Genomic DNA, 24594 nt, shown 5'->3' with positions numbered 1-24594 from the left:
TATTGCAGCTCATATCTTCACGTCAAACGGACCATCTCATAAGGTTTAGACTGTAATAGGAAAGTTGGACAGTCACAATTCCAACTTCCAAACCAGTTTCAGAGATGAATGATCTAATAAAGTTCAACCAAAATATTCTGCTTTACTGAAGCGGACACAGTTTTTTAATACAAAACACAAAATTCATGCACCACTATGTTTTATGTAGGAAAGAGCAAAGGGAATACCCAAATGTTATGTCATGCCAAGCTCTCCAGATTTCTATTAGTTTTCGTCTAAACATATAATTGGAGATCAATAGATAAACCCAGCTTAAAAAGTTCAGATGTCAAAATCAGTATATTATCTCAGGTTTAAAACATATTGTGTATCATGAACAAATATTGTGATTTGCACAGATACATGCAGAAACTCCCTTGGGAATTGCTTGTTCTGAAGTGTTCTCCAATAAGGTAAATTAGTGACGGAAGATTGGCGTTGGAAGACTTGGGCACTAGTTTATCAACAACCAGATGAAAACTTGGAACATTTTAAGAAACAAAATACACCAAAAAGGTAGGCAGTTTCAATTCTCATACTGGCAGGCCCACAGTGTTGTGTCCAACCGTCTATCTCAAGCTATTGAAAATAAGAGATCACTCTGGTGGTTAATACATATGCATATAAAGAGAACCCTGGAATATTAATCACACTGAGGCTAAATGTGATTAAGGCGTGTTAGAAATGGGGGTCTCTAGTTGGCAAAGGCTTGCACCTGTGTCCGAATAGGGACCCTTCTTCCTAGTCAGGATAAGGGAGTTACACTCCTAAATTAACCTCTGCTCACCCCCTTGGTAGCTTGGCACGAGCAGTCAGGCTTATCTTAGAGGCAGTGTGTAAAGCATTTACACATAAACCAACAGTAATACAGTGTAAGCACTACAAAAGGACACCACACCAGTTGCACAAGTTACTACTTGTGTAACGATATATCTGTAAGATACATTAGTTAGTGATAGATTCCTTACCTTAGAATATCCCCAGGCGTCAGACTGGATCCGGAAATTTTTGCGCAGCAGTACCCTTGCGCGTCGGTAGGCGTCGTCTGCGGCTCCGCGTTAGTCGTCGGCGTCTTGGGCGCCGTGATGACGTCGACGGAGTACTTAGACGCCGCCTCCGCGTGCTGACGTCAGTTCTTAGACACAGCTTTTCCGTGCCAGAAACTCTGAGCTATCCTAAAAACCAAAACTGGTGCCTTAAAACTAGGGCCCTGAAAGGGGATGACCGTAACCCTACATATCGGTTCTCAGAACGGGGAGGATGGGTGGGTCGGTAAGAAATCTATCACTAACTAATGTCTCTTACAGATATATCGTTACACAAGTAGTAACTTGTGCATCTGAAAGAGACACGTTAGTGATAGATCCCTTACCTTAGAATAGATACCCCAGCAATACCAACCCTGGTGGTGGGTCTGCGAACCAATAATCACAGCAGAAAGTCCTGGAGGACGGAACGGCCAAAGAAGCCATCCCTCCGGACTTGGCTGTCCAGGCAATAGTGTCTTGCAAACGTGTGCAGCGAGGCCCACGTAACCGCCTGGCAAATGTCCTGCAAGGGCACTCCTCGGCCCAAGGCTGTTGCAGTCGCTGTGGCCCGAGTGGAATGAGCCCTCAGCCCAACAGGGGGCTCCTTCTTAGCCAAGGAGTAACACGCCTGAATACACAAGATGATCCACCGCAAGATGGTCTGCTTGTGCACCGCTTTCCTTTTCTTAGCGCCCACGTAACCAACAAGAGTTGGTCATCCACCCGGAACTGGCGTGTGCGATCCAGATAGAACGAGAGCGCATGTTTTGGGTCCAGACGGTGGAGCCTCTCTTCCTCTCTCGAGGGACGCGGAGGCGGAAAGAAGGTGGGCAAGGTGATGGACTGCCCGATGTGGAAGGCTGTGACTACCTTGGGCAGGAAGAGGGCCTTGTCCGCAACACAACCTTGTCCGGATGGACCGAAAGGAAAGGAGGTTTACAGGATAGAGCCTGGAGCTCACTCACTCTCCTGGCAGAGGTGATGGCTACCAGGAAGGCAGTCTTCAAAGTGAGAAGGTGAAGAGGACAGTTGTGAAGTGGCTCAAAGGGAGCGCACATCAGAAAAGTAAGAACCAGGTTCAAGTCCCACTGAGGCATCACAAAGGGCACAGGAGGGAACGTATGTGTGATGCCTTTCAAGTATCGGTTAACAATAGGGGACTTGAACAAAGAAGGTTGATCAGGCAGCCTCAAAAAGGCTGAAAGAGCAGAAAGGTAGCCCTTGATAGTGCCCAGAGCAGAGCCCTGCTGGTCAAGAGAAAGAAGAAAGAGAAGAACCTCAGAAAGAGGAGCAGAGAGGATCCACAGCCTTTGCTGTGCACCATGCCACATATCTGTTCCACCTGCAGGCGTATACCGACTTTGTGGAGGGACGCTTGGCTGCCAGAATGGTGTTACAGACTTCAGGAGGCAAGTCAAATGGCCTCAACTGTCGCCGCTCAATCTCCAAGCATTGAGGTGGAGACTGGACAGGTTCGGGTGGAGGACTGTCCCCTGCTGCTGCGACAGAAGGTCCTCCTGAAGAGGCAGACGAACCGGGGGATCGGCTGACATACTGAGCAGCTCGGGATACCAGTACCTTCGTACCCAGTCCGGAGCCTCAAGGATGACTTGTGCCCGGTCGCGCCTGATCTTCTTCAGCACTCTGGGCAGAAGTGATATAGGCGGAAAGGTGTACAACAGACCGCAACTCCACTCGCGACGAAAAGGGTTGAGTGCCGCCTTGGAAATTTCAACGCGCAGAACTGAGGACATTGCGCGTTCTCTTCGGTGGCGAATAGATCTAACCAAGGCTCTCCCCACTGCAGAAAGATTCTTGCGCCACGTCAGAGTTCAGACGCCATTCGTGATCCATCATGCACCGGCGGCTGAGTTCGTCCGCCCTGGCCTTCAGAGAACCTGCCAGGTGTGGAACCACCAGGGTCACACCCTGATGTTCCAGCCATTGCCAGAGGCGCAGAGCCTCCTGGCAGAGGGTCCACGACCCCACCCGCCCTGTTTGTTGCAGTACCACATGGCAGTGGTGTTGTCCTTGAACACCTGCACTACACTCCCTTGGACAGAGGGGAGGAATGCCTTCAGTGCTAGACGAATCGCCCGCACCTCCAAAAGGTTTATATGGAGCCGGGACTCCGCTGGAGACCAGAGGCCTCTGATCTCTGCCTCTCCCATGTGGCCTCCCCAGCCCTGGAGGGACGCGTCCGTCACAACTACGTGCTCCGGTTGGGGAAGGGAGAGGGATCTGCCGCTGACCCAATCGCGGTCCGTGAGCCACCACTGCAGCTGTCTCGCAGTGCCCTCCGAGATCAGGACATGGTCGGACAGGTTGCCCTGATGCTGGGCCCACTGAAACTTCAGGTCCCACTGCAGAGCCCGCATCCGCCAACGGGCGTGATGCACCAGAAGGATGCAGGAAGCCATCAGCCCCAGAAGCCGCAGCGTCAACCTGGCCGAGACTCGGGATAAGGGCTGAAAGATTGGAATGAGAGCCTGTATATCCCGAACCAGCTGTTCGGGTGGGTAAACCCGAAACTGCGCCGAGTCGAGAACCGCTCCGATGAAAAGGAGCTTCTGAGAGGGGCACAGGTGTGACTTCGGTACATTGATGGAGTACCCCAGCTGGTGCAAGAGGTCTGCCGTCGTCTGGAAGTGGCTGACGACTGTTTGGGGCGAGCCCGCCTTCAACAACCAGTCGTCGAGGTAGGGGAAGACTGAAACCCCTAACCTGCGCAGATGAGCTGCGACCACCGCCATCACTTTCGTGAACACCCGTGGGGCGCTTGAAGGCCGAAGGGGAGCACTGTAAACTGAAAGTGCTCGTGGCCTACCGTGAACCGTAGGCAACGCCGGCAGGACGGGGATGTGGAAATAAGCGTCCTGCAAGTCCAAAGCTACCATCCAGTCTCCTGGGTCCAAGCCAGCTAAGACCTGAGCTAGAGTCAGCATCTTGAACTTCTCCTTCCGGAGGAAGCCGTTGACGTTCTGTAGGTCCAAGATAGGGCGTAGGCCCCCCTTTGCCCTTCTTGGGTACCAGAAAGTAGTGGGAGTAGCAACCACGTCCTACTTCTGGCCCAGGAACGTGCTCGATTGCCCCCTTGGCCAAGAGGGCCGAAACTTCCTCCTGCAGAAGCCGCAAGTGATCCCCCGATATGCAGTGGTGTTGGGGAGGCATGGCTTGAGGGGTCGTCTCGAAGGGGAAGGAGTAGCCCCTCCAGACGATCTGCAGCACCCACCTGTTCAAAGTACAGTGCGCCAGTGAGAGTTGTGATGGCTAACCCTGCCCCCCACTGGCGTCACATGGGCCGAGAAGCACGGACTAGGAGGGTTTAGAGGCGGATGCTGTGGGGGAAGGTGTGGACTGGCCTCGCCGTTGTCCCCGACCGCCTCTACGGCGATTTCCACGGCCGCCACCGCGCTGGATGTTAGTCTGCGGCGTGTGGCTGGCGGCACGTGTGAGGGTGCCCCTTCCTTGGCCACGAAAGGAGTGAAAGGCACCCGCTTGCTGGCGCGGGGCCGAGAGGCCCAAGGACTTGGCCGTAGCCCTGGAGTCCTTAAAGCGCTCAAGCGCATGGTCTGCCTTGTCGCCAAAAAGGCGACGGCCATCAAACGGCATGTCCATCAATGTGTTTTAGACATCAGCCGAAAAGTTGGCGGACCTCAACCAGGCGTGGCGTCTAATCGCCACCGTCGTTGCCATCGCTCTACCTAGTGAGTCAGTGGTAACCAGCCCACACCTGATAGAATATCTGGCTGCATCCCGGCCCTCCACAAGGGCTTGGCAGAGTTTGGCCCGTACCTCCAACGGACACTCTGGCAGCAATTCCGCGACCATATCCCACAGAGAGTGGGTGTAGCGGCCCAAGAGGCAAGCGGTGTTGGAAGACCGCAGTCCCAGAATAAGGGAGGAGAAAACCTTTTTCCCCGTACACCTCGTACCTCTTGGATTCCCTGAGCCGACGAGAATTCGGTCTGGGAAGTGGACACCTGGATGACTAGGCTCTCGGGGTGGGGTGGGTGGACAGGAAAACTGGGTCGCCCTGGGCCGGGAGGTGGCGTCTGGCCACGTTCCTATCTACGGGCGAACCCGTAGCGGGCCTGGACCAAGTGCCCAAAAGAACGTCGGTCAAGGCCTCATTAAACGGCAGCAAAGGCTCTGTGGGGCATGACTGCGGTTTAAGGACCTCAGTGAGGAGGTTAGTCCTCACGGCCGCGACGGGGAGCTCAAGGCCCAAGGCCTTGGCAGCCCTCATCAACACAACACCGTATGTTGCCCCCTCCTCCGAAGCCACGGTAGGAGGTGAGACAAAACCAGTGTCTGGAGAGGTGTCCAGACCACTGGCATCCCCAAGGTCACCTGTCCAGTCCTCTAGAGGCTGACACTCTCGGGTCAGAGGGTTCTCAGACCCCTCCCAATACTCCTCATCACCCATCTCCTGAAATTCAGGGTTGTCAACCAATGGGGCCGGTTCATTGAAGTAAAACTCCAAGCGCCATCGAAAGCGGCGCCCAGCGGTGCCGTTCCGACGTCGGAACCGGAGCGAAGGAGGCATCGGGACGGCGCCGCCCGAGGATGGAGCCAGGGGTGACACCTGACGGACCGACACCAGGGGGGCCTGCTCCGGGCCCATGTCGAAGGAGACAAAGCCGGGACGCTACTGGCGTGGTTTGCTAATCCCACTAAACGATGCTCCCCGATACTGGCCGTCGAGGGAGAAGGGGGCCACATAAATTACTCCCAAACTGAGATACTGCACTGCTTTCAGAGATACTATGAGGGCCTCTACAGGAGTGCATTGGTGGGACAAGAAGACGACATTAGTGCCTTTCTTGGGGATTTCCAATTGCCGTACCTAGACCAGGAACAGGCAGACGACTTGGGTAGAGACATAGAATTGGGAGAGATTAGAGGGGCGGTTAAACGGATGGCCCGCAACAAAACGCCGGGTTTGGATGGGTTGCCCATTGAATTCTACACCAAATACCTGGACTTGTTAGGGCCGCCACTCCAAACGGTATATAATGAAGCCAGGACGGCTGGCTGCCTGCCCCAGTCTATGCGCGAAGCACTAGTGATACCACTACTGAAGCCTGGGAGGGAGAGCAGCAGTCCGGCATCCTATAGGCCGCTGTCCATGCTAACCACGGACTACAAAATCTTGAGTGCTATACTGGCGGGGAGGCTCCTACAGCACATGCCTGACTAGGTCCACACAGACCAATTGGGCTTCATCCCGGCGCGGAATACAACTATAAATATTAGGAGACTCGCACGCCTGATGGAAAGCCCATACACCGAAGCCCAGACGCCCCTGGTCTTATCGATAGACATTGAGAAGGCGTTTGATAGTCTGGAATGGGAAAACCTATACAGAGTCATGGAACGCTTTGGCTTAGGAGATGGCTATATCAGATGGACGCGAGTCCTCTTTACAGCGGCAGTGGCGAGAGTGCGAATGGGACCCCTTGTTTCGCACCAATATCCGGTGGAGCGGGGTACTAGGCAGGGCTGTTCCCTATCGCCCCTATTGTTCGCCTTGGCAATTGAGCCCCTCGCGGCAGAGGCCAGGACGGGTAAGCATTTTCAGGGCATAGATAGTAGAGGGGGACAACAATTCATCTCCCTGTATGCTGATGACCTCCTGTTATTTCTATAAGACGGATCGAAGGCGCTGGAGGGGACGGAGGGGCTACTAGAGCGCTTTGGAGAACTCTCGGGGCTGAAAGTCAACTGGTCTAAGACTTGCTTGTTTCCTCTGAGACGGGAAATAGCACGGCCCGACCACCAACCCGAGCTCAATTGGGAGCCCACCTGTCTGAAATACCTAGGGGTATGTATATTGAAGTCTCAGCTGACCACCTTTCTATGGGGCTCGGGCAGATGCAGAGTAGCGCTGGCGACGCTCACCCGCCCGAAAGATGAGGGCGGACTGGCGGTCCCTGATTTTGAGCTTTACTATCTTGCTGCTCAACGTCAGATTTTTACGCAGGAGGTGGCTAGGGTATACAGAGGCCCGGAGGAGGAGAGGGATGGTGGTACACCACGGCACGTTCTGGCCTATATCACATTGCAACAAAGGATCGCCCTTAGGGATCTGTCACCCGAGGACCGGACGTTCAGGCAACACCCATATGCCCCAGAGATACCCCTGGGAATGGTGACAGCGCTCCCCCATGGTGGAGATTGGTCGAAGTTGCGGAGCTGGGAAGAAGCGGGTATACAAGTTATTGGGGACCTCTACGAGGACGGGGCGCTCCTCCAGTATCAGGAGTTGCAGGAGAGGTTCGAACTACCAAGAGGGAGGTACCTTTTGCATGCTGCGGTGACTCGAGCAATACAGACGCACTGGAAGGGGGGACTCGAGGAACCAAAGACGACCATGGCCTGTCAGTACACCATGATGGCAGCTGGAACTTATAAGGCTGTAACATGCCTGTACTCTAGAATGCTTCGGGAGAATCTGCCGCCACTGACGGCATTAAAGACCAAATGGGAAACGGATCTTAACAGAGAGATTCCTGAGACGACTTGGGCCCGGCTAGTGAGACGAGCGAGGAATAGTACGAGAAATGCGCGCTTTCAACAGATCCACTTTTACGTACTACATAGGGCTTATATGACCCCGGGTAAAATCAGGAAGTATTTTGGGGCGATCGAGGCGACATGCTCACGGTGCGCTTTGGAGGGCGCGGAGCTGGAACATATGCTGTGGTCCTGCCCTGCCCTCCGGGAATACTGGCGAACGATAGGCGACACTTTAAACGAAGTGACAGACAGGACACTGCAATACGTTGCAGCGATATGCCTACTACACTGGTTCCCGCACACGCCAAAAACAAAACCTCAAGCAAATTTATAGACATGGGTCTGATTGTAGCTAAAAGAGAAATCACACGACACTGGAAGGCGAGAGTGGGACCCACACACAGGAGATGGCTTAATGAGTTCTTGAGGTGGGCCGCATGTGATAGTACATACAGATACCAGACAGCTCGCCGTAAACCGGACGCTAGAGCATTGGATACGGCAGCGGCTTGGGAGGCATTGGTTCAGGCCCTAAGAGATAGCACACTACAGGAGGAGGAGGAAGCCCCAGATATGACCAAAGAGGGCTCCCAGGACACACCGGGTACATCACACATCTAAACAGACACTGACTCCTGATTGTACCCATAGATTACACAGCGGCGAGTCCTTCTGAGTGGGGAGGCGGGGTGGGGTTGGGCTGTTAGGGACAGTTAATCAATGTTGGGAAACCTCATGTGGGGGACTAAGAGAAAAGCAGACAAGCGCATTTCCAAGAAAGGAGATTACACCTGCTAAACCTTACCAGTCCTCTAGCTTTCAACTATTTATCGCCGCCCGACCTCCGGGTTGTGGGCCTACAGGCTGTGTACAGAGAGAACTGTAGAATGGATGATGGAAGAACAGAGTTGTACTGTGTAAGTGGCAATAATATTGTGCTATATATCTGCAATAAAAATTATATTTAAAAAAAATAAATGAGTTGGTGAGTAGCTACATGAGTGTCTATATGGGTTATTGATGGGTTGTCTGAGTATTTGTATGGGTGTTTGAGTGTGTGTGTGGGTGGTTGGGTGGGGGTGTGTGACTGTGTGCATAGATGTGTGAGTGGGTGATTTACTGGGTGTATAGGTTCAGTAATAATAAAACACACAAGTAATCAAATGCATGGGATAGAAAGCATAAGCCGATAATAAAGGTAAAAACACACGCAAATAATAATGAAACACTCAAAAGTCTAATAATAATGGAACATTTGCAAGTAAAATGCAAGGGAGCAAAACATAAAGTGATAATAATGGACGTCCAATAGAAGAAACAAACTCTGTTGAATGCCAGAAATAAACACTATCAAATGTATGACTCAAATATACATGAAAACATCACAGAGCAATAAAACTCATAGCTTATAAATCGCCTTTGAGAACACATCATTCTGGTCAGCTTGACTGAGAAGCCTTTTCTGTCACCCAGAAGACTCAATAGGACAGCAAAACTTGCCTCAGGACGGTGCGTCCACCTCCCGAGTGAGCTTCTGTACGAGCGCCAAAACATCCTGTCTTTAATACTTTTTACTAACACGGAGAGAGATTTCTAGAAATTCCCCCTCCCTTCATCTATTGCAAAACCAAAGCGACCATACCGGTCCGTTCCAAGGTCAAGACGGAAGCTGGTCAGCCCTCCGTGTTTTGGCTCAGAGACAGAGAAGTACATTCCCCCTCACACTTTCAAACACCCATACAACACCTTCTGTTCCAGCAAGGCTAGTTTGCTCTGTGCTGAGAAGAAAGTAAACATCCCACTCTGAAGCTGCAAGAAGGTTCAAAATGAAATCATGCAAAATCACAAAAATTATGTTGTACATTCAAAATGGAGCCAGTTAAAACACAGAGTCGAAAGTCACCCCAATCTCACAATGTGAAAAATATATGTAGCATCACACTTGCATCACTTCCTAATTCCTGCCCTATATCCTGTCACTCCTCCTCTCCTGCTGGGCCTCTTCCTCTCGCATCCCTCCCTCCTTCATCTTGTTCACGGCACTGTAAGGGGCAGCACACTGGAGGCAGTGAACCAATGAGGGCAGTATTGGGATAGAGTGCAGGGAGCAGGAAAAGCAGTACCCACACACCCTGCTTGTGAGTAATAGGTGCAGAATTCACTTTCTTTTGTTTGCAGAACGCTTTACATGAGCACCAGTTACATTACAGTCAGACAAATTCTTTTTTTTTGTAAAGCACAGGGAGATTACATGATTTGCCCAGAATCACAGGATGTTTGAGGCTCCCGCCAGACTCGAACCTGTTTCCCCAGCTCCAAGGTCGGCTGCCCTATCCGTTAAGCCACACCTTCTCCCCTTTAATCCAGTCACACTCATAGCCCCACGTCCACCCCTTCATTCCACTCGGGGTGGACCTATATGGAGGTAATCTGTCTGGTTATCTTGACCAGGTCCCTCACCCTGTCCTGTTGCATCCGGGATTAGAGGAGGTAGGGTTGGACTTGGAGCAAAAAAATCAAGCATATAAGAGGAAGGCAGAAGCTACTGCTGGTAAAGCTGTAACCGTATTGACATAGTTGGGGGAACCTAGTAGGGGGTTGGTGGGCTGGCTTCCCGCACCATCTTTGAGCTTCCAGTTGTTCAATGCTAGGCCACTATTTTCTAGGCCCACAGAAGTTCCATTGGTGTCTTGCCATGTGTACCCTGCCTGCCTCTAAGGTGTACTTGTGTTCTGTAGTTGGGCTTTGTTCCCTCTGCCTGCAGTGACGGCCCGCCTATCTAAAGTGGTGGGGTGGACGCAGGGTGGAAGGCAGGGATTTGGGGCAAAATAATAAAAGTAAAAAAATATTTAAGACTTGCCTACGGCTCACCTCCAGCCCGCAATCCTGCTCATCTCGTCAGGCCAGAAAGGGATGAACCCTCAGGACACCGTTCCCACACCCAATCCAGACACTTCTCTCATAGCATGAGAGCAGCGCCAGGATTGGTCTAAGTGGCCTCGTTTGCGACTCAGACAATGAATTGAAGCCTGTAGATGTTCTCTAACCCGGCTGTGTAACACAATAGGTTTGGAGATACATAAGTTTGCATGTATGTTTGGCCGAATGAAGACGGCCGGTCAAACACATTTGCGCACTTCTAAGTGCACACTACGCCTCCTCTTGGACATGCCCTGCCCCGCCGAGCCCTATACTTATTGCGGGGCTGAGACCGCATAAATAAAATGCTAATAACATTGCGTTATTATCATTTAATTTATCATCCGCTGGCGCGGGCTGTGAGGCAACGCTCCTCCGTCATTACGGCGGAGCCGCCCATGTCTGCCTTTCAACCTTAATACTATTCACAATGTCTTCATTAACACACAGGCTATCTGGTGAGGACATTTAAATGTGACATTGACATTTTTAGGTTTCGCCTATTATCATTCGCTTGCGAATGTAATAGGCGAGAATTCAAGTGATCCATCGACTCGTCAAGCCACTGCGGTTTTTCACAGCGCATGTGAGTCACGTGACCACAAAAGCGGGTCACGTGACCACAAAAGCGGGTCACGTGACCACACAAGCACGCGCATCTCCCTAATACGCCTGCCACACTTCTCCTCCCCTCGCTCGCATTCCCGTCCCCCCACCAGGCTCTCCCGCCCCCATCTGGCTTCCCTCCACTCATCTCCCTAATCCGCCTGCCACACTTCTCCTCCCCTCGCTCTCATTCCCGCCCCGCCACCAGGCTCTCCCGCCCCCATCCGGCTTCCCTCCACGCATCTCCCTAATCCGCCTGCCACACTTCTCCTCCCCTCGCTCGCATTCCCGCCCCCCCACCAGGCTCTCCCGCCCCATCCGGCTTCCCTCCAGCCATTTGCCAGCATTGCGAGGCCATTTGCCAGGAGCTCTCCCCCACCCGCAGCTTGACAATGTAAACTCCTATCGCTACAATACGTATCAGTTTGCAGTTAGTAATCTCTCTTAAACTGCCTATGCACTCCCACCCACACAGAAATAGTACTGCGACTTCCTCATTTCTATCTATGTTTGCATCTGTTTCTCACTAGAGCTAGGGGTTGCACACGCTTCCCCTGGCACAGTCGTACTCCGTTAACATATTGGATTCTACGCATGCCCGCCCAGTGAAGCCCCCAGGCACCTCGGGTGTAACCCCACCCTCTCGCAGATGCGGGACTGCGGGACTCCTGATTACGGTTACTAAAGGACTTGTAATGCAGTCTGTTCTCTAGGAACGTTTACCTTGCCATCAAGTCCAATGGAACAGTATTTGAAATGTGCGGCAGTGGCCGACTGCATCACCACATGCCACCGGAGCTTAACGCAGGAACTTTTAACCACAGCGGGCAGCACCTCATCGGTTTACTTGTTATGTAGTGAAATGTGCGACAAGGTGCGTGGCAAAATTAAGAGTGGGTTTGTGACAAAATCTTAATTGAGGGCGGTCGCTCTACACGCATGACGCTGACATTCTAAGCATTGACTCTTGAGGCTAGAACCAAAATCGTTCATTGTGATGATATGAAAGTCCCGGGTTCAAATCCAGGCATGGCCATCCCACCCCTTCATCCAGTCAAGATCAACCAAAAAATAACAGGCAGTCCCGTATGAGCTCACCAGAGAGGGGAATCATGTACTCTCGATCAAAGCGCTATAGTGCATTCCCGTTTGAGATGCTAATCAACAACCAGTCAAACATCACTGGCTCAGGTTTCATCATCGGGGCTGCCCCAGAAAGCAGGCACATAATTATATTATTGACATTTCACGGGCGGGGCCTTGGAGTACGCTTTACACACTAGAACCACCACTCCCCTCGGCCCCTCCCCTACAGGAAGGCTCTGACACGCACCACACCCCCTCCCGGGAGCTCCTGCCCGGCCTGTGGTGCAGGCGAGAGGCAGTCTTGACTTCTTCGCCAGTCTCTGGGCCACTTAGATTTCTGTGGGAATCCAAAAAGGCCTTAAGCAAAACAAGCACTGCCGTTGCCAATAGGTTTCGCATTTGGAAAGTTGGAGCTATTGGTTTTGTAAATGACATTTTATATTTATATATCGTTATTGGCATTGTCAAAAACAATATATAAATATAAAATGTAATTTACAAAACCAATAGCTCCAACTTTCCAAATGCGAAACCTATTGGCAATGCCAGTGCTTGTGTGGACAGGTTGCTCTGTCACAACACAATATATACTACAACACTTGTAATAAGGTGGACAGGATATTGTCATGTTGTTAGTAACTTTTTCACCACACTCTAAATCATGTCATTAAGGTTTAGAACTTGGAAGCCGAAAGAAACAATCATGAACTAAGTTTGCTCATTGAAATTATTAGTTTAGAAACTATATTTGCAGCATCTTATATCGGGCCCATTACAGTCAGCTTTGTCTTTCTTGTGAAAATACATATCATTAAATTGACTAGATATATAAAACAGTAATCACCTATTTAGGAATATTTAGCATCATGTATATCTTTTTAGATCATTACATCTGTAAAAACATGGCATCAATAGTTACATAAGAACATGTATGCACTCATACTCAAATGAAACTTAAATGCATACTACTCAACTACAGGTCAACCAGCAAACACGCCTCTGACTTATTCGACTTCATCCAACACAATGAGATAGACATCATCATCCTCACGGAAACTTGGCTCAATCCCACTTCCACTCCTATCTAGACCTCTTAGTGCCTCCTACCTAAGACATAATCAGTCTAGACAGAGATTGGAAGACGAGCGGTGGCCTAGGTTGTATACATCGGAGCACCCTATCGCTCTCCCACTCAAAGTCCTCTACGCTATCTTCATGCAAATACCTTTGTCTCAATATCTTTAGTCACACCCTTCCGGTATGCAAACTACACACTTTTTATCACGCCCCTGGGGACAACCTCCCCTTCATTAAGCAATTGATGGAAATCATCTCTAGCAAGGTTGATTCCGCTATGGCACAAACCTTTCTCAGTGATTTCAACCTTCACTGGCCCAACCTCAGTGACCAAGCTGTAACATGCCTCAACTCTGTCTTACATCATCACAATCTAAATCAACACTGTGACCAGCCAACCCATAATAAAGGAGAAATAAATTCTGGACCTCATCATCACCAAAGGTTACACCATCCTACTGGACACCATTACCCCGTGCGATTGGTCCGACCATCGCAGCATCTTCTTTTTTATCAACTTGGAAGTCTCTCTGAGGAAGGCTCAACCAACAAAATCGAAGGTTTGGAAACGGGACCCCAGAAATATCAATACAGCCAATCTAGCAACACACTGTATATCTGCCCTCTTTCCACAAGATGGCATGACTGAGGTACATGCACTCACTAACTTCTACAACTCTACTATCACTAGCATCATGAATTCCATTACTCCACTCCAACAAAAAAATGCCTGAACAAAAATTTCCAAACCGTGGTTCAACAAGAACTTAAACACAGAGCACCGCAACCTTAGGGTAATCAAACGATCCTGGAATTCGAAACGATCCTTGGACCAGCTGATAATCCTCTGAATGGTGAGGAGCTCTATAAGAAACAAATCAAGATCGCCAAGGTCGACGACTTCAGATCTCAACTTAATCAAGGCGCTAACCACCCCGAAACACTTTATGAGTTGGTGAAACAACAATCAGTGGGAGCACCAAACCGCTTGGTCCCTGTCTGGAGTCAGCCCACCTACATGCGATGAACTGGCTGCCTTCTTTTCAGAGAAAGCCACAATCATCAATATTGATCTTGACTCCAGGAAGGCGCTACTGCTGTCTGGTGGGTTGGTGCCCCCCAGCATTATCAGAGAAGATAGAATCGACTAGCCTAGGTACCAAGAACAATGCCTCATGGGGCACCTTCATTCTCCTCAGTGAAAGAGACACTAACAATATTCTTCAGAGTATCAACCCATCTAATCATTTCAGCGACCCGTTACCACCTTCCATCTTCAAAGACCTGAAGGAGATAGTCACCCCCATCTGAACAAAGATTGTCAATGCGTCGCTCTCTCAAGGTATGATCCCCGATTACCTAAAATCTGCTCAGGTAACACCTATCCTAAAAAAGCCTACAGCAGATAGTACGGACCTTAACAACTTCCACCCTATCTCTAACATCCCCACCCTAGCCAAGCCATGAAAAATGTGTCCAATCTCAACTATGTGCCCACATCGAGGATTTCCATTTCCTGGACCAACACCAATCTGGCTTCCAGAGTGGGCATTGCACCAAATTGGCTCTCACATTATGGATGATATTTTTAAAATACTCGACCAAAATGAACCCTGCCACCTTATCCTCCTTGACCTTTCCTCAGCGTTTGACACTGTTAACAACGACAACCTCATATCCACTTTGAAGCACAGGATTGGCCTTTCTGGTTTGGTGCTGCAATGGTTCTCGTCCTTGCTCCACCACAGATCCCAAAGAGTTAAGGCAAACTAGTCTCTCTCCCAACCTTCACCGTATCCATGGGGATCACCCAAGGGTCCGCCCTATTCCCCTTACACTTCATTCTGTTCTTGGAACCTTTAGCTAACAAACTAAATTCTGCTGACATTCTCTTCCATATGTATACAGATGATACCCAACTATCTGAAAATTTCCTCACCGAATAACCTAGTTTCCCTCAACTATACCCTGATAAATACTAAAAACTGGTTAACTGAGAACGACCTCTTGCTCAACACCTCCAAAACAGAATTCCTGCTCATTTCTCCCCCAAATCACCTCCCCAAGATTGTCCTTTGGATGAACCACCTCACTACCTTCAACTGCTCCCCCCTCATTGTTGACTCAGCCAAATCTCTCGGAATCACCCTGGATAAGCATCAGAACATGAAAAATCATATCAGCAATGTGTTCAAGGGAGCTAATCACCTAATGAGGATACTCAGTAATCTCAAGTCTTTCCTCCCACAAGCTGACTTCAAGCAAGTGGTCCAAGTGCTTTTTTTACCAAGGCTAGACTATGGCAGTGCTACGCTCTGTGGCCTCCCCAAATATACCTTGGCCCTACTAATGGCCTCACTGAATGTGGCGGCCAGACTGGTTACGGGTACCAAAAGAAATGAGCAATCTCCCCAGTCTTAAAATCCATACATTGGCTGCTCTCTGAAGCAAGAATTCAGCTCAAGATTACCTGTCTGTCTCACAAAGCCCTCTATTATAAAACCCCTAGTTATCTAGCAAACAAAAGTTGGAATTATCCAGAGGGGTAGGCCTTCTCGGAGTGCTAACTCTCTTATTCTGAAACCACAGATCTTTCACAAAAAGAGAACGTGTCATCGAGCCTCGTCTGGCTCGGCAACGATGATCTGGAACTCTCTCCCACCGTAAATATGCAGAATCTATTCCCCCACTGCCTTCAAATTGGAAGTGAAACGATTCCTCATCAACAAGTTCCTACCTTAAAACGGTTTTAGGTTGTCTGCTCTAATGCTTTGGACCTACACCCTAAGGCCTGCGTTTGATATTATTCTGCTCTACTAATCACTTGCTCCCCTCCCGGCTCGCTATGTTCCAAACATTATCTTACCCTATGTTGTACCTTCGATTGTAACCTTCTTGTGTGATGTACATATTTGATTTGTTGGGGTTGGTATTCCTTTGATGATTGTACTGCAACTTTTACCTTCCTCTCCCTCAAATTGTAAAGTGCTCTGATATCCTTCGGGATCATGTTCGCGCTATATACAATTTTATAAATAAATAAATGCATCTAAAGTATATACATTCTGTTTTGCAACATTTAAGGCATCGGGCTTTCATGTAAAGTCTATCCTCCATCGTTCCCCAGCCTAGTGTTGGGTAGGAGCTGGAGTTCACAGCTCAGGGTGTTGGGTGGGCACGTAATCACTAAAACCCTAAATCCTAGTTGTAACTTTCAAATGTAATGCCCTATTTTATCAGTCTCCTACATGTCACTTATATGGTGGTCTGTGATGGGGTTTCTTCCTGGCTAATTCCAGAATGTATTCATCCTAAATTTGGCCACCTGTAATATCAGAGTTACCCCTGCTCCTTAGACACTACTCCATTTTTAACGTCACCCCTTTCTGTAATTTATTATGCCAATTCTTCACTCTGGAGCCCATGGGCATTTCTAATTCATCACTGCAAGCTTTTAGCCAGTCAATAAATGATCATTTAGATTTCTCCCTTTTATGCCTCCTCATTAAACCTAGTGATCAAGTATCTGTCTTTAACATGCAATGTGTCAGGCCATTTAAGTTACTGTAAAAATAAAGATGCACACTTCATAAGTTAAAAGTGTACTGAAGTGTATGTTCTGTGGCAGGCTCAGTCAGCCCACAGTTGTTCTTTCAGTCAACAGTAACGGTCAAATCTATTACTTTACAACCGACAATGGAATGTCCACCAAGGAGGAAGGGAACGTAGGGCAAACAAAGGGAGGAAAAGGGTTATGTCATCAGATATAGACAGTGAAAATATATATACGATAATTATACCCATACAATACAACGCAACTCCCTACAGCACAAGGAAGACTCCCCCAGCATTCACAGAACTCCAGAATGCATAATAGTAGTTACAAAGGTTCTGACATGCAGCAATTACATAAGAAAACATTTGCATTTTGCATAGAGATTTCAGTATGAAGATTGAACTTCTCCTAAACTCCACGTCTAATCTTACACAGTTTCAACGCATTAAGTTATCCTTTCGCCACTCAGGAGATTTATGAGGTCTTACATTACAGACCCTGCCCAGGCATGTAACGACCGGGCGTATCCTGCCGTTACTCCAGGCTGCCCGTGATGGAAACTAACTGGCAGCGGCCGAGAGCGGAGAGAGTTCTTTGGACTGCACTGGTTTTATCAGAGGATCCCAACTCTGCTGCCCACAACTTTGTCGCTGATGTGTCCGGCAGAGAGGAGTGAAGCGCTCCGGATCACCAGAGCTCTGGCAACGAACGAGGCCGCGCGGTCTACGTGCGAACACACTTGTCTTTTAGGTAACAAGGCATCTGCGCACCTGAAGGTAGGAACGCATTGTGAGGCATACTGAGGCAGCGGCAGGGGTGCAACAACCCTACCCAGGGTCCACCGTCCTGGCTAGCCCTAGATTCCATGAGACAGTGATATTGTCTAAGGGGGTTGAGATGTTAAAGCGACCCCCTCGGAGAGATCACGATGATCCTGTCTAGAATGCGCCTGAAACCCCCACAGCTCTAAATTCCACAACTAACTTGCACGCACACTCCCTTTACAACTATATGTGCTGCCCTACCCCAACTCTGACGCATACTCATAAAGCGGCAACACCATATGGCGATGTTTATTCATCTTAAGCAGCCGGATCGCAAAATGCCCCCCACCAAAACCCTAACCGATACTTTTGACAGAACTTTTGACAATGCCTCCTGGGCGGAAACCAGACCTTGTCTTTATTTTCTGCGGTGCCCGAGCAACCTTGGCTGATGCCCGGTGTAGCTGTCTCTTGCAGCTAAAGAGGAGTTTGGCTCTGGTTCACCCCTTGGCCGGCACTTACCCAGCCGGACATCGGACATTGTTCTCCTCACCTCCCCGTCGTGTTTACTATTTGGATTCCTTACCCCTGTTCGCCTTCTCCCCTCTACCTTTCCACCCCCCATAAGATGGGTGTACGCGTTAATAAGTAACTGATGTAACCATGTAACAATGTTTCTGATGCAATGTCCTCTCATGTAAAGTTCTCGGATACCTTCGGGTCTAGCCAGCGCTTTATAAAACTCTTCAAACTTTCCCTCTTTCATTCTTTGTCTTCCTCCCCGGTTCCTATCCTCCCTCGCCTGAATCTCTCCCCTTGTTAATGCATGCAACTGCGCCCCAGCTACTGGTCACTATGCTCCAAAACAGTGTATCTTGTAACTATTTTGCCATGTGCCCTTTACCAAAGCACTCCCTCTCCCCTTGTTGGGGAGGGATCCAGCATTTATTCCCTGGAGTTTCAGAGACCCCTTTGAGAAAGCCCACAGTGTCAAGGGAGTTCACACACATCAGAGTTGTGGGAATGGCGCCCCTTGCCAAAGCACTCCCTTTCCCCTTGTTGGGGAGGGATCCAGTATTTATGCCCTGGAGTCTCAGTGACCCCTCTGAGAGAGCCCACAGCGTATAGGGAGCCACACACAGCGGAGGTGTGGGAACAACACCTTTTCCACTGGGATCACTGCACACCGGACGTTTGGACATTGTTTTCCGTGTCTCCCGGTTAAGTTGCCTTTTCCCTCTGCCACTTCTTTCCCTCTTTCATTCCTGGTCTCCCTCTCCTGCTCCTATCCTCTCTCCCCAGAATCTCTCCCCTTGCCTGCTTTTTCCGTTAAGTATTCGTTTTTTGCGCTTGCAACTGCGATCCAGCAACTGGATTCTATGTTCTGAAACTGTGTATCTTACAACGTTGTAACTTGTAACTATACTATGAAACAATGCTTGTCCTCATGTAAAGCGCTCTGATACCTCCGGGTCTAGCCAGCGCCATATAAAACTTTTCAAATAAATAAATAAAATAAATTACTCTGTTCCCCCACCACACTAGAACTTCCACCTGAACCTTTACTGTACTCGTGGTTGATCAAAGTGGGTTGACACAGAGATTCCTTCCCTGCTCCATGTCCTACCATCCTCCAGAGTGACCACATTCTTTCCCACATTGGTCACCTTCAATGGTTTGGAGAATTTGCTGAACCCCCTTTGACGAGGAACCAGAAGTTCAATGAGGACCCAATCATTAACCTTTCAATTGCCATCCTTAACACAATGTTTCACGTCATACCTCCTCTTATAATTTCCCTAATGGTGCTCTCTTAACCTTTTCATTTTTTCCCGACACACCCAGTGGGGTTCTCCTCCCCCCAACCAATTAGGCAACATTTTACTACAAGGAAGTCTGCCTTCTAATGCCGGGAAGGTTGAAACATTTGTTATTAAATTTGGGGCCATGTGGTATGACCAAAGCATATTTTGAAGTGCTATATTGGCTGGACTCCCTGACACTTGGGCCAATTGCGAACATTCTTTGATCATTCAGATAAATCTCTCCATGAATCCATTTGCCCTTGGGTAATACAGTGCTGTTTTGAGGTGACAAATATACAACATTTTTTTAAAAATTACACGTTTCTTCAAAAGCAAACTCCACCTCATTGTCCGTAATGAGGATGCTGGGGGCACCTTCCATAGAGAACACTCTTAAGAAAACTTATGAGTATCCGTGTGTCAGTGCTTCCCACCACTTTAGTCATAATACAATGGTAGTGATAAGCAACTAGAACAAGCATGAACATACCCACCAATATAGAATCTTTTAAGGGACCTATAATGTCCAATCCTACTTTATCCCATAGTTTAGAACAAACTCTAACAGGAAACAACGGTGTATCTCTAGTTGTTCAGGATGTATCACTTTATTCACATGTTTGACAATCCTTCAACTTATCCTCTACATCAGTGTCGATCCCAGGGAACCGATAAATAGTTCTAGCCTTGCCTTTAGTGATACTACTTCCTAAATGTCCTTCATGTGCGATTTCTGCAATTCTTTCCTTTAAAACTCACCAGGGGAACAATCCTGTCCCCCTCATAACTCTAATGTGAAAGGGCTGTGGAATCACCACAACCTACCAAGCGGAGCACAGCATTTGGGGGCGACTAGAGTCGTATCCGAACTCGTTATATCAAAGTTGATAGACTTGACTCGTGAGCTCAAAGGCACTTAAATTTAATTAAAGCCTTGTATGCATCTCATTTGCGTAACAAATATTTTACATGTATCAAAATTCACTGTTCGGGGGAGGAGCTACGCCGCGAACCAAGATGGCCGTATAAGCTCCCGGCTCCGCCGACCTCCGCCGGCGGCCCGTCTATCCTGTTGTTTATCCTCTACCCACGCCCTGTGCCTGGATGTATGAAGGTTGCCTGATGCCAACGGTGCTTTCCCGGATTTCCTACCTTATTCAGCGACAAAGTTATGTCGTGTCCCATTTTTGGCCTACTCCCGGGCTGCCGCCGGGACCTCGATTTTTGAAACACCCGAGGGGGACCTGATCAACATCGGCTGTGGGACCGCGATTGTGGCCGGTCTTCCAGGTTTGAATAATTCTTTCCGCTTTTGACTCTTGTCCTCGTTGATGGATGGTGCCGGAGAAGAGACACTGTGACGTGCTGCGATCCTCCTGCACCGTGGCTGTGGGTTGTGTGCCTGACCCTCGTTTCCCGGTCCGGGGGCTGACGGGCTGCACCCACGGCCGGTGTCTGTGCTGAGTGTGCCAGTTCGGGGCGCCCTTGTTGTTTGCGATTTGCTCTGGAGTACTTTCTACTGGCTAATCCAGTAAGTGCTCCCTCATTGGGTAAATGTATAGTGCTTTTACTACACTGCAGCTGCTTAAAGGACCAGAAGATGTGTCTCCAGTGACCATGTGTGCCTGTAACACAGGCACAGGCACACATGGTCACTGGAGACACATCTTCCGGCCTTTTACGCAGCTACAGTGTAGTAAAAGCACAATGGAGCAGATTTACAAGCCGCCTGCGCCTCTTTTGCGCCGCAGTTGCATCACTTTTGTGACGCAGCGGCAGCACAAAAGATGCGCCATGGCGCTGGGTATTAACAACGTGACGCATCTAAGATGCGTCACGTTGTAAAACCCTGCGCTATCAGGAGGCGTTCCGGCGCAGTGGAGGGCGTTCCTGCGCAGGAACGCCTCCTAAAAGTGGCTTAGTGAAATCTACAAGATTTCACTCAGTCACTTTTAGGCCAATGCTGCATCAAAACCCTGCGTCTGCTTGAAGCAGGCGCAAGTCTTGATGCAGCATTGGGGAGATAGGGCCCCCCAGAGTATTGCGGGAGTTGCGTCGCGCTTGCAACGCAGCTCCAGCAATGCGCTGCTTTTACGGCACAGATGCGTGACACATCTGTGCTGTTTCTGCCACATGGTGCGCCGGATTGTAAATGCGGCGCACCATGGGTGGCGGAGCTGCGGCGCACAATAACTGGTGCATCCCTGGGGATGCGCCAGTTATTGTAAATCTGCCCCTATACATTTAGCCAACGAGGGAGCACTTACTGATTAGACAGTAGAAAGTACTCCAGTTGAGTAGAGGTATTGCACAAAAAGGTCGCATCTTCGCGGACAAACACGCAGGGCGGGATTCATTCTGCTCCCTGTTAGACTCGTTTTTTGTGCCCTTCTGCCCTCTGTTAGACTCGTTTTTCCCTTGTTTTTCTGCCCTTCTGCCTTCTGTTAGACTCGTTTTCCCCTTGTTTTTCTGCCCTTCTGCCCCCGTTAGACTTGTTTTTTGTGCCCTTCTGCCCTCTGTTAGACTCACTTTTCCCTTGTTTTTCTGCCCTTCTGCCCTCTGTTAGACTCGTTTTTTGTGCCCTTCTGCCCTCTGTTATTCCCTTGTTTTTGTGCCCTTCTGCCCTCTGTTAGACTCGTTTTTGTGCCTTTCTGCCCCCTGTTAGACTCGTTTTTTGTGCCCTTCTGCCCCCTGTTAGACTCACTTTTCCCTTGTTTTTCTGCCCTTCTGTCCTCTGTTAGACTGGTTTTTTGTGCCCTTCTGCCCTCTGTTAGACTTGTTTTCCCCTTGTTTTTCTGCCCTTTGTAAGACTGCTTTTTGTGCCGTTCTGCCCTCTGCACCACCACATTATCACTCAGCACCACCACAGCACCACTCAGCACCACCACAGCACCACTCAGCACCACCACAGCACCACCACAGCACCACTCAGCACCACCCCAGCACCACTCAGCACCATCCTAGTATCACTCCGCACCACTCAGCATTACCACAGCACCACTCAGCACTACCACAGCGCCACCCCAGCATCAATCTGCGCAAACCATTCAACAACAACTGGTTCAAATATGTTCTCTCAATGTTTCAAGCTTTATTACAAATGTCACAAAAATATGTTATTTCACTTCTGTTCTTGGATTTTCGTCACAATAAAATACACTGAACATAATATTCACAAAAGTTATTTACAAAAGTTTAAGCTATTGCCATTATAAATTAATATCACTTTTAATTAAGTATTAATTATTTAAAAAAATTAACAACCATTGTAATTTGTAATATCAATACATCTAAGTCACGTAAATACAAAACATGTTGCATTACAAATGCTATAGGTGTCACATTTGCGAAAGTTATAACTATTGGCATTGTAAATGACAAAGCTATTAATTTAGCTATTTTCAAAACCAACACATAAATAAAAAAATTGTCATTTACAAGACCAATAGCTCAAACTTTCCTAATGCGAGACCTATTGCATTGCAAATGCTTGTTTATAGAAGTTATATTGCAAGTTGTCGAAATTGTGACAGAAGCTGATGCCAATCACAACAAAAGAGGAGCCACTGTGCATTTTTAAATGGAATGTAACAGTTGCTGCTGCATTCTTAACTGCACAGGCATGCTGCTGGGCTACAAGGGTGATGGGCATACTTTGCAGCTGCCTCATGCTGCACAAGAAAGCATATGTGTGCGAGTGACAGAAGCATGTTGGCCATAGAATATAGGGTAATAGCCATAATCCCTAGTTGCTTAGCTTTTTAATCCTATCCACAGGGGGCACCAAAATAAAAGTTTTTTGGCCACCAGGAGATAGTTTTTTTCACATTATCCCTATGTACATTTGCACATTGCCCTCTCTCCCTACATCTTCAGTGCTCATCATTCCCAGATCACCTCTGCTCCTCTCACCCCTCCCCCCGGGGGAGTTGTAGTCCACACTGGGTGCCTTGCGGTCCCAGTGTGAGGAGGGAACCCTATGATGAAGCAGGTCACCTTTGGTTGAGTGAGGGTTTGTGTCCTAACAGAGCAGTGATCCCTTTCTTTCTCTCCTTCTCCTATTTTCTTATAACTACATACATAGTGTATGTTCAGAAAAATAAAGAGATATGATTCCAGTGAATCCCACATGACCAGTGTATTAAAGATATCTTGTTTGGAAAGTCAAAGATTGCACTACAGTTAAATGAAGCCTACAGCAAGGGAGTAATAAAGCATAATAAGGAGTTGTGGAGCCTTTGAATTGGCATAGCAGAGCCATGATAAAATGAAGACTCATTAAACCCAGGTGTCTTCAGAAAGCTGGTTATTTTTGTGTCCAGTATATACAGTGAAATTGAAGCACACTTGAAAAGTGCAACTGTTTTTAAAGGCACTTCAAAGACAATCCAGAATAAGTTGCTTGACTGTATGTTGGAGTTAACAAGCAAAACTATTCTACAGCAATTAAGAAGTACTGAGTACCTGGCTATCCAGGCAGATGACAACTCATGTCTCTACCAAGAGGCAGTCAGTACTTGTTTTCCGCTACATTGATGGTAATTCCAAGGTAGTGGAAAGATTTTATTGCTTTTCGCATCTTAAAGATTCATCTGCAGATATAATTTCAGCAGCTATTGTTAACTAACAACCTTATTATCCCAGAGTAATGAAGTAAAGAGAAGTTAACTGCTCAGAGCTATGATGGTGCCAGTGTCCTGCGTGATACCTTTCGTGGGGTGGTAAAAAAAAAGCGATGTCTACTTAAATGTACACTATGTCCACTGCGCACCAACTAAATCTAATCATGGAACAGGCTGCATCAGAAATATCCAGTAAGAGTTTTCTTTAAAGAGTTGGGTGGCAATATTGTTTTTTTCCCATTCTCCTGAAGTTTTTTAACAGATGGTGCCAAGAACAATACCGAAAGGGTCGGCAACTTGCTGAAACTTCAACATTCCAGCTATCAGTATAATTCACAAACAAAGATATGACCTTGTAGAATGCATTAAATCAATTACTGAAAATAGTACATTCGGTCCAACTTCTGTATGTGACGCAAAGGGCTTTTCCAGAACTCTGGAAGGCAAGGAGTTTTTTTGTTCATCAGCATAATGCCCAATGTCAATATTTTGTACAATCAGTTGTAAAAGAGAGACATTGATATGGTATTTGTACAAAGTTGTCATAAGCATCAACAAGGTTCAGGAATC

General features: G+C 48.3%; 2 protein-coding genes across 5 annotated transcripts in view; one reads left to right on the top strand and one right to left on the bottom strand.

Annotated features, from left to right (window-relative positions):
- The window catches only part of SENP7 (SUMO specific peptidase 7), a 1147554-nt gene that overhangs the window by 1097975 nt on the left and 24985 nt on the right, over positions 1-24594 (bottom strand). The gene's annotated exons all lie outside the window — the stretch shown is intronic.
- TXNL4B (thioredoxin like 4B) overlaps positions 17591-24594 on the top strand; it is a 152461-nt gene continuing 145457 nt past the window's right edge. Inside the window, exon 1 of the mRNA XM_086934481.1 lies at positions 17591-17609. The gene's annotated coding sequence lies outside the window, so the exon portion shown is untranslated. The remainder of the gene's footprint in view (positions 17610-24594) is intronic.

The sequence above is a fragment of the Lissotriton vulgaris genome, chromosome 8 (assembly GCF_964263255.1).
Source record: "Lissotriton vulgaris chromosome 8, aLisVul1.2, whole genome shotgun sequence".
Lineage (NCBI taxonomy): Eukaryota > Metazoa > Chordata > Amphibia > Caudata > Salamandridae > Lissotriton > Lissotriton vulgaris.
The sequence above is the reverse complement of the archived record's forward strand: the minus strand, read 5'-3'. Positions and strand labels throughout refer to the sequence as shown.